Source organism: Vicia villosa, linkage group LG7 (assembly GCF_029867415.1).
Source record: "Vicia villosa cultivar HV-30 ecotype Madison, WI linkage group LG7, Vvil1.0, whole genome shotgun sequence".
NCBI classification, from domain to species: Eukaryota; Viridiplantae; Streptophyta; class Magnoliopsida; order Fabales; family Fabaceae; genus Vicia; species Vicia villosa.
The window spans coordinates 123,295,990-123,306,127 of NC_081186.1; the positions used below are offsets into that span (position 1 = coordinate 123,295,990).

General features: G+C 30.5%; 1 long non-coding RNA gene across 5 annotated transcripts; it reads right to left on the reverse strand.

Moving 5' to 3' along the window:
* Positions 1–6,549: 6,549 nt before the first annotated feature.
* Positions 6,550–9,810, reverse strand: LOC131616755 (uncharacterized). 5 transcript variants are annotated; one of them, XR_009288208.1, is made up of 6 exons: positions 9,215–9,810; positions 9,047–9,107; positions 8,837–8,957; positions 7,423–8,549; positions 6,886–7,339; positions 6,550–6,746 (listed from the first exon to the last, which is right to left on the reverse strand). It is a non-coding gene; the product is annotated as an uncharacterized LOC131616755 (long non-coding RNA). The 5 variants fall into 5 exon arrangements; XR_009288210.1 differs by having other exon boundaries at positions 7,423–7,857; positions 8,344–8,549; positions 8,837–9,107; XR_009288209.1 differs by having other exon boundaries at positions 7,423–7,857; positions 8,054–8,549; positions 8,837–9,107.
* Positions 9,811–10,138: the final 328 nt, after the last annotated feature.

Sequence of the window (10,138 nt, forward strand, 5' to 3'; positions counted from 1 at the left end):
AAAATGTCATCTTTCCATATTATTTCTCCCTTAAAAGATAAAAAAATGCTTCATTTCCCATAAAACCTAGTATCTTCCATCTTGGTACATTTTCATCAACTCTCTCTTAAAAGTTGTGTGGCTTTCTTCAACAGCATCCTCATCCAAATTCATCTTTTCTTCATCAACAACCATGGATTTTCAAAGAAAAAGCAAGGGAAAAGCTTCATCTTCCAACACCTCTAAGAGCAAACAAGTGGCTTTGGATATCTCAAGATTGTTATCATCCAAGGAGCAAAGAACAAGATATTTGGCACATTTCCTTGAGAATAAGTTGATTCCTCCTAAATTTCATAGTTTTCCTTCATTCAACCTTACTAAATCAAATGATTATGGATTATATGGTACAAAAATTTAGAAGCATTCATCACGAGATAACTGGGCTTTCTGAAAGGAATGGTCGTTTAGAAGCTTTTCAAAAAGGAAATGAGGATGAGAATATGAATGAATACTAACTTAGATTTCATGTTATCTTACGTTTCTTTTATCTTTCCATTTTAAGACTGTGTATATTTATAATCATTTGGCTTATGTAACTTTAAGACATGTCATATGTTCTACTTAAAAGTTTCATTATGGATGATTACTTTGGTTTCTATTTAATCATATATCTTTGATTTTTGGAATGAATGTGTGTATGTGTATGGATAAATGCATACTTATATGTATGGATTAATATATATTTCACCCACCTTTCCCTTTGAGATAATGTCAAAAATGGGAGAATGGCGTTTGTTGTGTGTTTCTCCTTGTCACAACTCACAAATTAACAGGTTTTCAAAAAGCGTTTGAGGACATATAATTCAAGGAAATTTCTTTACCCACCTCCTAATCTTCTTAGTCACCTCTAGTGAATTTATCAAAATACCCCTTGTTTCGGAAATACATTTCCAAAAACGTACTTTTATTGAAAAAAAAGGTGTTTTCGGAAATGCACTTCCGAAAACACGAAAAAAATATGTTTTCGGAGATGCATATCCAAAATATTCCAAGACCAAATTGGTCTTGGAATGTTTCGGATATACACTTCCGAAAGAATTCAATAATTATTAAAAAAATTAAAATCAAGGTGAATCAATACAATTAATAGGTATAAAATCAAGGTGAATCAATAAAATGAAGGTGAATCAATAAAATGAAGGTGAATCAAAATTTCCTAAACAATTTTAAAGTTAAAAATTATTTTACTAACTTATATAAATCAAAAACATTTTAATTTCATAAGTAAATTTTGAATTATATAGAGTTAAATATAAAATTTATTCATTAAATAAAATTAAGACAAAATCTTTTTTTAATTTGTTTAAACTAAATAAAAAATTATAACTAATTTTTAATTATGAATCAGAATAGAAATATATAAATATATAATAATAATTATTAATTTTGTAAGTGAAATATATAAATATATAATATATAAATATATAATAACTATTATAAATTAAAACACTCATTTTTTTAATTTTTATAATTATTATATAAATACATAAATATATTTATAATTAATATATAATAATTATTATATAAATATATAAATATATAAATATATAAATATATAATAATTTTCATAAATATATAATAATTATTATAATTATTATATAAATATATAAATTAAAACACTCATTTTTTTAATTTTTTTTGTAAATATATAATAATTATTATAAATATATAAATAAAAAATTATAACTCATTTTGTAAGTGAAATTATTTTAATTTTTTTAATTAAAATTATTTTAAATTTTAAAATATGAATCAGAATATAAATATATAATAATTATTATTCATAACTCATAAATTATATCCAAATATATAATTATTATTATTCATTACTCATAAATTATATCAAATTTATGATATGTGATTTAATTAATATCCTAAAATTAATTTTTAGGATATTAATTAGTGATACTAAATGTGAGTTCTGTCTGGAAAATGAAACGTTGCAACATATGTTTTTTGAATGCAGCGAAACTAGAAGCATTTGGAATGAGATTATGAGATGGCTGCACATTGAGAATCAGGAGATGGGATGGGATGGATGCAAGTGAAGGAATGGTCGATAAAACTGTGCAAGAGTAGGAACTGGAGAAAAGAATTTTATAAGATAGCTTTGGCTGAATGTATATATGCCATATGGATGAAGAGAAATAGAAGAATGTATAGGAAGGATACCATAGATAGTGATATAGTTACTCATATTATAGAAAATATTGTCAATAGAGCTTGGGCTAGTCCAAAGCTTAGAGAAAAGCTTGGATATTTACTGATGTAATGAGTGGGTTTGTTCCCATTTGCTGGACCCTATGGGTCGCTTGTTTTGTAACTGTTTTTTGGTAATAATATATATATTCCTTATTTCCAAAAAAAAAAAAATTTTAATTTTTGGGATTTTTAATTTTTTTTTGTTTTTTCGGAGATGTATGTCCGAATTAATCAAAATCCCAATTTTTGGAATTTTTTCAGAAATGCACTTCCAAATTTAGAAAAAAAATATTTCAAAAATGCATTTCCGAAGCGGAATAAAGTAGAATTTTTGCTGGAGGTGACCCCATAGGAAGGTGGGTAAAGAAAAAACCTAATTCAATGATTCAACGTTAAAGGGGGAGGAATACAACTTGGGTGGATGGAGCTTTATCAAAAACACAAACATCTCACAAATTCGTTATCATCAAAAAAGAAAGATTGTAAAGACAAAGTTCAACTTGGAATATGATTTTGATGAGGACAAATAACTATCAAAGAAGGAGAAATATCTCAATCAAGGTTCAAGATAAATATCAAGTTTGCAAAGCCTAAGATGATTTGGAATTAAAATTGAATTGATCATTAAGTAAGGTGCAGTATCAATTCACTTTTTATAAAGTTTTATGTGCTTAAAAATGTTCATCTTATCTTGTGTAAAGATTTCCAAATCATCCATGCATCACACAATATAAAACCATACTAAAACCATACCTTTTGAAAGGCAAAAACACATTTTTTTTAATAGTGCTCGGCATGCAAAATCTCTGCTTGAAATTTTTGTGACCATTTGAACTAGTGTTAAAAGTGTAACCAGTTAAACATGCGAAAAATCGCAAAATTCTAAATCTTATGATTCCAATGCATTGAAATTATTCATGGATCTTCCCCAAACCATTGCATCAAACTTTAGAGGTATAATGACATGTATTTAAGTCAAAATACATTAGATTTCAAAGTTACCTCTTTCACTCACATTTTCAAATAAATCATTCAAATTTAAAATGTTCAAAATTCAAACTTCTAAGAAACTTTTCCCGCTTAATTTCTCATCTATCATAGAAAACTTTCTTCATACATTTGAGCATTAATGTTCTATATTATTGTGAGTCGCTGATTGAAAGGGAAGATCAAAATTTTAGAATTTCGAAGAGTATCCAAAATCATTGTTATTCAAAAACATATTTTTATCATTGTTGTAACGAGTTCACCAAGATTGTGGGGACAAGTAATTATAGGATAAAGTAGTGTTCGTTCTCTAAGTCTTGTAAAAGAAAGTGTGTGTTTTCTTGCTAGTATTAGAAGATTGTAGGAGAGTCTTGGTTTGAGGTTGTACAAAGAACTAATTAGTTATAATCCATATCACCATTATGGTTCGAATCAACATATCCTTCAAGCGAAACATCACCCTGTTCATTGTTAAACATGATATCATTACCCGTTGTACCTTTCAAGTATATGAAAATCCATTTAACTGCTTACCAATAATGCTTACTCGATTTGGAAATAAATTTATGAACTTGACTTATAGTTTTTAGTGAACATGGTCTACTAAAGACCATAACATACATTAAACAATCAACAACACTGGCATAAAGAACCTTTAACATATAGTTAGTTTCTTGGTAACACCTCAGATTTATTTTAATAATGTTAGTTTATTTTACTATTATATTTTTAAAATAATTATTTGGCATTTGCGGTGTGTTTAGATGATTATGTGTTTATTTGATTTATTTTGGTTGGTTGGGCGTTACAGAGAAGATGAGAGAAGTGAAAAAATTAGCCAATCAGGAATTAAATTGAATTAATAAGATGTTATTGAGAGTGTGAGAATTAATTAAGTAATTAGTAGAAATAATAGTGGAAGTTTGAGAGTTTTAGAAGGAAATAATAATTATTTGATAAGTAAGGGAAAGTGGTGAAAATAGAAATAAGTTGGGGAAAGAGTGTAGTTACTTTAAATAGGAATATTAGGTGTTGCGAAACAAAAAAATATTCGAGCATACTAATGCTTGAGATAAAATATAGAGTCGCCACTGAAGCTTCTTTCAAGGAAAATGTCGATAAAACCCTTTTAAGGAAGAAATTATCATCGCAACCAGATCAGATTCAGGAGTCCGTTATTCAAAGGGAATGTATTAGCACCCCTCATATCCTTTGTACTCAACGAATACCGCCTAATAGGCTAGGGTTAAGTGTTTGCTACGGAATGTTTACAGTTTTATTTATTTCTATTAACAATATTTATGAAATGAGAAAAAAATTAGTTTTTTATTAATGTGCTCGACAAGATTTCAAAATCCTGTGCCTAAGTATTTTCAAGTGCAATGGGAAAATCAGAGCCTCTCGTAATTCGTGGTAGAAAATTTTTGTTAGTTGGTTGTTTTTAGAGGATACTGTTAGATCACATTTGAGCAGTTAAATGTCTGCTTGTATGCTCGCACGATGAAGACTAAAGCGTCTGTTTGTATTTCGCGTCAAAATGACCAAAACTATTCTTTTTATAAAAGAATTTTGTTTGAATGCACAAGGACAAAAAAAGTATTTGATGAGTTGATTGTTCATTTTAATTTGTGAAAAGATTTTGTTTATGATTTTTTTTCCTAATTATAAGAATATTTTTTTTTTTTTGTGTGTTTGTATTTTGGAAAATTTTGAAATTAAAATAAAAACTAACTTAAATAACTAATAATTAAATAAGTTAGTAAAATAAATTTAACTCAAATGGGTGTAAATAAAGATAGGATGGTGTGAAGTCTAGGGCTTAAGGCCTAAATCAACATAAATCCTAATTAATTTTAATTAAAATAATAACAATAAACCAAAATTCTTGTGGAGTTGTTGTCCTTCTTGTGAAAAATAAGATTCTTATTTATAGTGTTATTTTTAGGTCAACTAATAGCATGTTTGGGTACACGGCAGGATCCCCAAAAGCACGGTATATTTCCACGGTAAAGGAGAAGCAATGTTTTGTTGCTTCTCATTTTCACGGTGGGAAGGGGTTTCAAACGTGCATTTGGTGTTTCCACCGCCAAACCAATCAGGCCCTAAGAAAGGAAAGAATGAAATTTTGACAAAGCATGACCAATAAGAAACGATAATGACAAATTGCAACCAATTAGAAGAAAGTGTGTTACATTAGGACCATTTAAACAAGTATGACATAATCATGACCAATTAAAACAAGTATGATAAGCTGCGACCAATTAGAAACAAGTATGACAAATCAAAAAAATTCTATTTTTTATATTTTTGTGATTTTTTTATTATTTTGTGGCTAAAATGAATACAAATTAAAAATTAAAAAATGCATATTTCAAAAAACATAAATAAAATACTCCAAAAAGTCAACATTTGACTTTTTTGTTAACTTCTTAATAAAATAACAAAAAAAAGAAAGATAATGGTGTTCGAACCCGTGACCCTGCATTTGATGTCCCTGCCTAGCTATCAACTTAGCTGACTTACATTTTTTGTTTTTTTTCTCTTTTGAAATGCTTCTAAAAATAAGATAGAAAAACACACGTGGGAAAAAATTTGGTGCGACAGTTGGCCCTATTCAATTATCTTCAACTTGAGTGCATGAGTAACAACAAGGACCCAAAAATTGTGTCAATCAAGGTATGATCACTACAGAAAAAAAGGCCTCCTACCACGCCCAGAAAACCGAGGCTTTATGCAAAATAACCGTGGCGTAACGCTGAGGCCACGGTTTGGCCACGGAAATCCAACGGTGGAGTATACGGCCGTGGCCAAAAGTAAAGTCCACGGTTTTTTGGTATAGACCACGCCTTTTTTACAACCGTGGCATTTTTAGGCCACGGTTTAGGTAGCTTGATTATGGCCGCGGTTTGTATTTGCCATGACTGCAAAACTGTGGCTATATGGTAAAGCCACAGTTTCAATTTAACGTTTACGATACAGTTTTGGTTCAAGATATAGTCACGGTTTGGTAATGACCACATATTTAAAACCGTTGTTATATGTTATGCATTCTAAACCATTTATCTTGCCACGGTTTATTTCTGTATCGTTACATAAATATGTCATTATATATATATATATATATATATATATATATATATATATATATATATATATATATATATATATATATATATATATATATATATAATAAACAATAATATTGATCAATATAAAATTAACAATAATGTTGATGATTAAAATCTAATTAAATACAAAAAAATATTCAAGAAACAGAATATTCAAGGGCATAAATATTCTTGTTAACTTAACAGAATCCCCTAAAAAAATAATTGATGACACTATTAATCCAAACCACCTTAATCCAAATTACAAATTTACAACATTGAAGTACAATGTAAAATTGAACAAATACAACATAGTAACAAACCACCTTAATCCAAGATCTATCCCAATAACAGTCCCCAACTTGGTAGCTTCCTCTTTTGCATCAGATGATGCAAACAGACATCCTACAACTAAATAATAACATAACGAATACTATGAACCACCAATGATTATATATATATATATATATATATATATATATATATATATATATATATATATAATATGAATAATTACTTAAATTATAAAAATTAGTAATTAATTAATTACCTGATGGAAGATTATGTGAGTTTGTCCATTTAGTATTACAAATGGCACGTTGAAAGCAGCATTTTGAAGCCAGCTCATAGAATAGTGATAGATAATAGTTTATGTAGAAATCATGAGAAATTACAACAAAATAAAATAGTGACAGATAATAGTTTATGTAGAAACAAAATTTGCAATTAAGGATGCAAAATATTATGTTCAAGTAGAAGAGCATATTTGGGAAAACTGACTATGTATCAATGATCCCAAATTTGTAAGGGGCATCTGGTTCAACTTCGGGAGGTGTCATTATTCAAAAATGAAATATATGTTGTTCTTTTAGTTAGACTCCACTGTTCAATTTATTTCACTTTTGACATTTGAAGTAAAAAAACACAAATGATAATTCTACTCTCCTAATTTGAAACAAGTACCTTAAGGCCTTCATAGACTAGTATTTTTGCTCCATCTCTTTCTGATAAAAAATAATCAGCCCATTTTAGCATGAATTTATGTTGAAATAAATCCAGTACAACGTTAAAATTAATTCAAGTTTACCTGGTTGTTCACAATATCCAACCAGACCAACAAGGTTCTTGTGTTTTGCAGCTGAAAGAAGCCTAACTTCTGCCAAGAACAAAGAAAAACTATTAACTACAATAGATTAAAGAGTTAAATATAGTTTTTGATGCTAATCATTCCTGAATTCTTCAGCACTTAAGAATGACTCAGAATGAGGTCTCTTTATGGCTAATATTCCTTCTAACTGAGTTTGGTGACATTGTTTCAATTTGGATTCTAACCGAGAGTGTTGATTCCATACCAACAACTGCTCATATAATAATTAACATGACATTAAACAAGAGGTGATTTAAAAAGCTCTAGAAGAATACATAAAGCATAGAATGACACAATTATGTGTTAGTACACCTGATTATCATTACCACCAGAAGCAAGTTCCCTATCATCACATGCCCATTTCAATCCACAAGCCTGTTAAAAATAAAAATTGTCAATAAAGCCATGACGTCCTAAAGAATTTGCAGCATCTTTTATGGTATCCACAAAATCTGCAAATATGAGAAATAAACCAACTGAAGCATCCGTCTCTAAATGAACAATCGCAATAGAAAATGAAGAAAGGAATGAATGTATACTGCAAAATTAGAAAAATAAGAAAATTGATTACCATTTGGGTCGTAACAGCACACTTATCCTTTGTACCCGCAAATCCAAATGATTTCGATTGTAAGATAACTACCAGTCAGTTAAAAACTTAACAAGACTTTCTAGCAATCAACTATAATCTGAGCAGACTGTAGATATTAATTTACTTTTCAAAGGTTGGTTAGGGACAAAGGTGCGAGGAGAACGCAAGACATATAATACAAAGAGAGTTCAGTTTCTATACTGACCAGTCATCACAACAAACATATTATTAAGAATAACCAAAGAAAAGAAACATGAAAGACTTCGTACCAAACAGAGTTCAGTTTCACGTCCCATTTTCAACATGGCGCGATATACTTTCCCGTACGCACCTTCACCAAGGAAAGACTTCGTACCAAAACTATCTGTCACAGACTTCAATTCATTTACTGTAATCGAAGGCACAGAAATCGGTTGGAGATTTATAGGCCGAGGAATGGTTACTGCCGTGTGTCTTCCATGATAACTAGAGTTCCCTGCATAGTACGAAAGCAGAATCAAAACAAAACACAATTGTAGTGCCAACACAAACACAAATATACACAATCAAGACTTACAATTTTCAAAACATCTCAATTTGAACAAAAGCAAGTTCAAAATTATTCAGTACAAGAATTTATAATATTACAGATATAAAAACTATGAAATATGAATACTGTGTTCCTTATCTCGTTGTACCCCTGTCAAGGAAACCACCAGTGTTCAACCAAACATGTGGTGACAATAAACGGTGTAAAACTCAATCACGAATGAAACCATGTACCTTAGAGTTTGTTGATAGTCAAGATCTTTGCATGTAAATGAGCAGTTCCTCTAGAAAAAGAGTAGTCTAAACTCCATAGATTCAAATGTCTCAAAAGTCTCCTTGTCATCTCCTATGAAACCTGCATTGACAACACGGTTCAGGACTAAGGAAATGATAAATTGGCATCAATTGGGATGAGCTCACATCTATGTTCTAGTATTCATAAACCTATTGACAAAGTATCAGCCAAAAAGTTACATCATCTCTGTGTGTTATTTCTTGGTTTACCCTGCAACAATGTTGAAATCGTTAGAAGAAGAAACAGATGAAGACGATTTGGATTTGGGCGTAAAAAAACGAGTAACGTCGTAGAAAGACAAGATTGGAGAAGCATACCTGAAAGGCGGAGCATCTGGTTTTCTTTTTCTCTTCGTCGTTGTCGAAATTGCATTTGTTAATCTCTGATAGGTAACTGCCGAACTCATTCTTTACTTCACCGCTTTGCTTAGTTCTTGTCACCAACACGAAGCTTATGCTATGGTGAATCGAACCCCCAAGGAATTGAGCTCAATTTGTGACGGTGAATGTTCAATTCTGTCCGTAAAGAACCTAGGGTTTTGTGTTAAGAGTCAAAATCGCGGTTGAAATGGAGGAATGATGTACTTCGGATGTGATTGGTGTTCCGAGACCTTTGATTCAAGCGAAGGCGATGATGGTGGTGGTTATCTAGCGGCGCCGGAAGTTACGAAGACGAGAAGAAGACGACAAAGCTGGCTTGTATTCATGGTTGTGAGATTGAATGAAGAAGATGGTTGAATGAGTCTAACCACCGTTCAGAAATGGAGATGTGAGAGAATGAGAGACGAGGGTTGAGTCGATCGAATGAGGAGGCGTGAGAGTTTTGGTGGTTGTTGAGTTTTGGCGGCTGATAGAAAGAAGAAGAAAGGGGTTGATGCGGTTTGGAAAGAAATTAGGTTTAGGAAAAAAATGGTTTGAGCGGCTTATCAAATTTTGTTTTGCGCCATTCATTATTTTATTTTTATTTTAGAGGGAAACTTTTTGGTTTGGGCGGCTTATTTAATTTTTTTTGTAACCGTGGTAGTTGAAGAAAATACCACAGATTCACACTCCAGATTTAATATTTCAAAACATATTTCCACGGTTTAAAAATCCAGGCCAAAGCATATATGTAGCCACATTTTTTGAGCCGTGGAACAATTTGGCATGGTCGTAGACCATTTTTCTTGTAGTGGATAGGTAATATGGAAGAATAAAAAGACATCTAGATGCAAGATTGTCGTCAACTCGAGAGTTGATGCT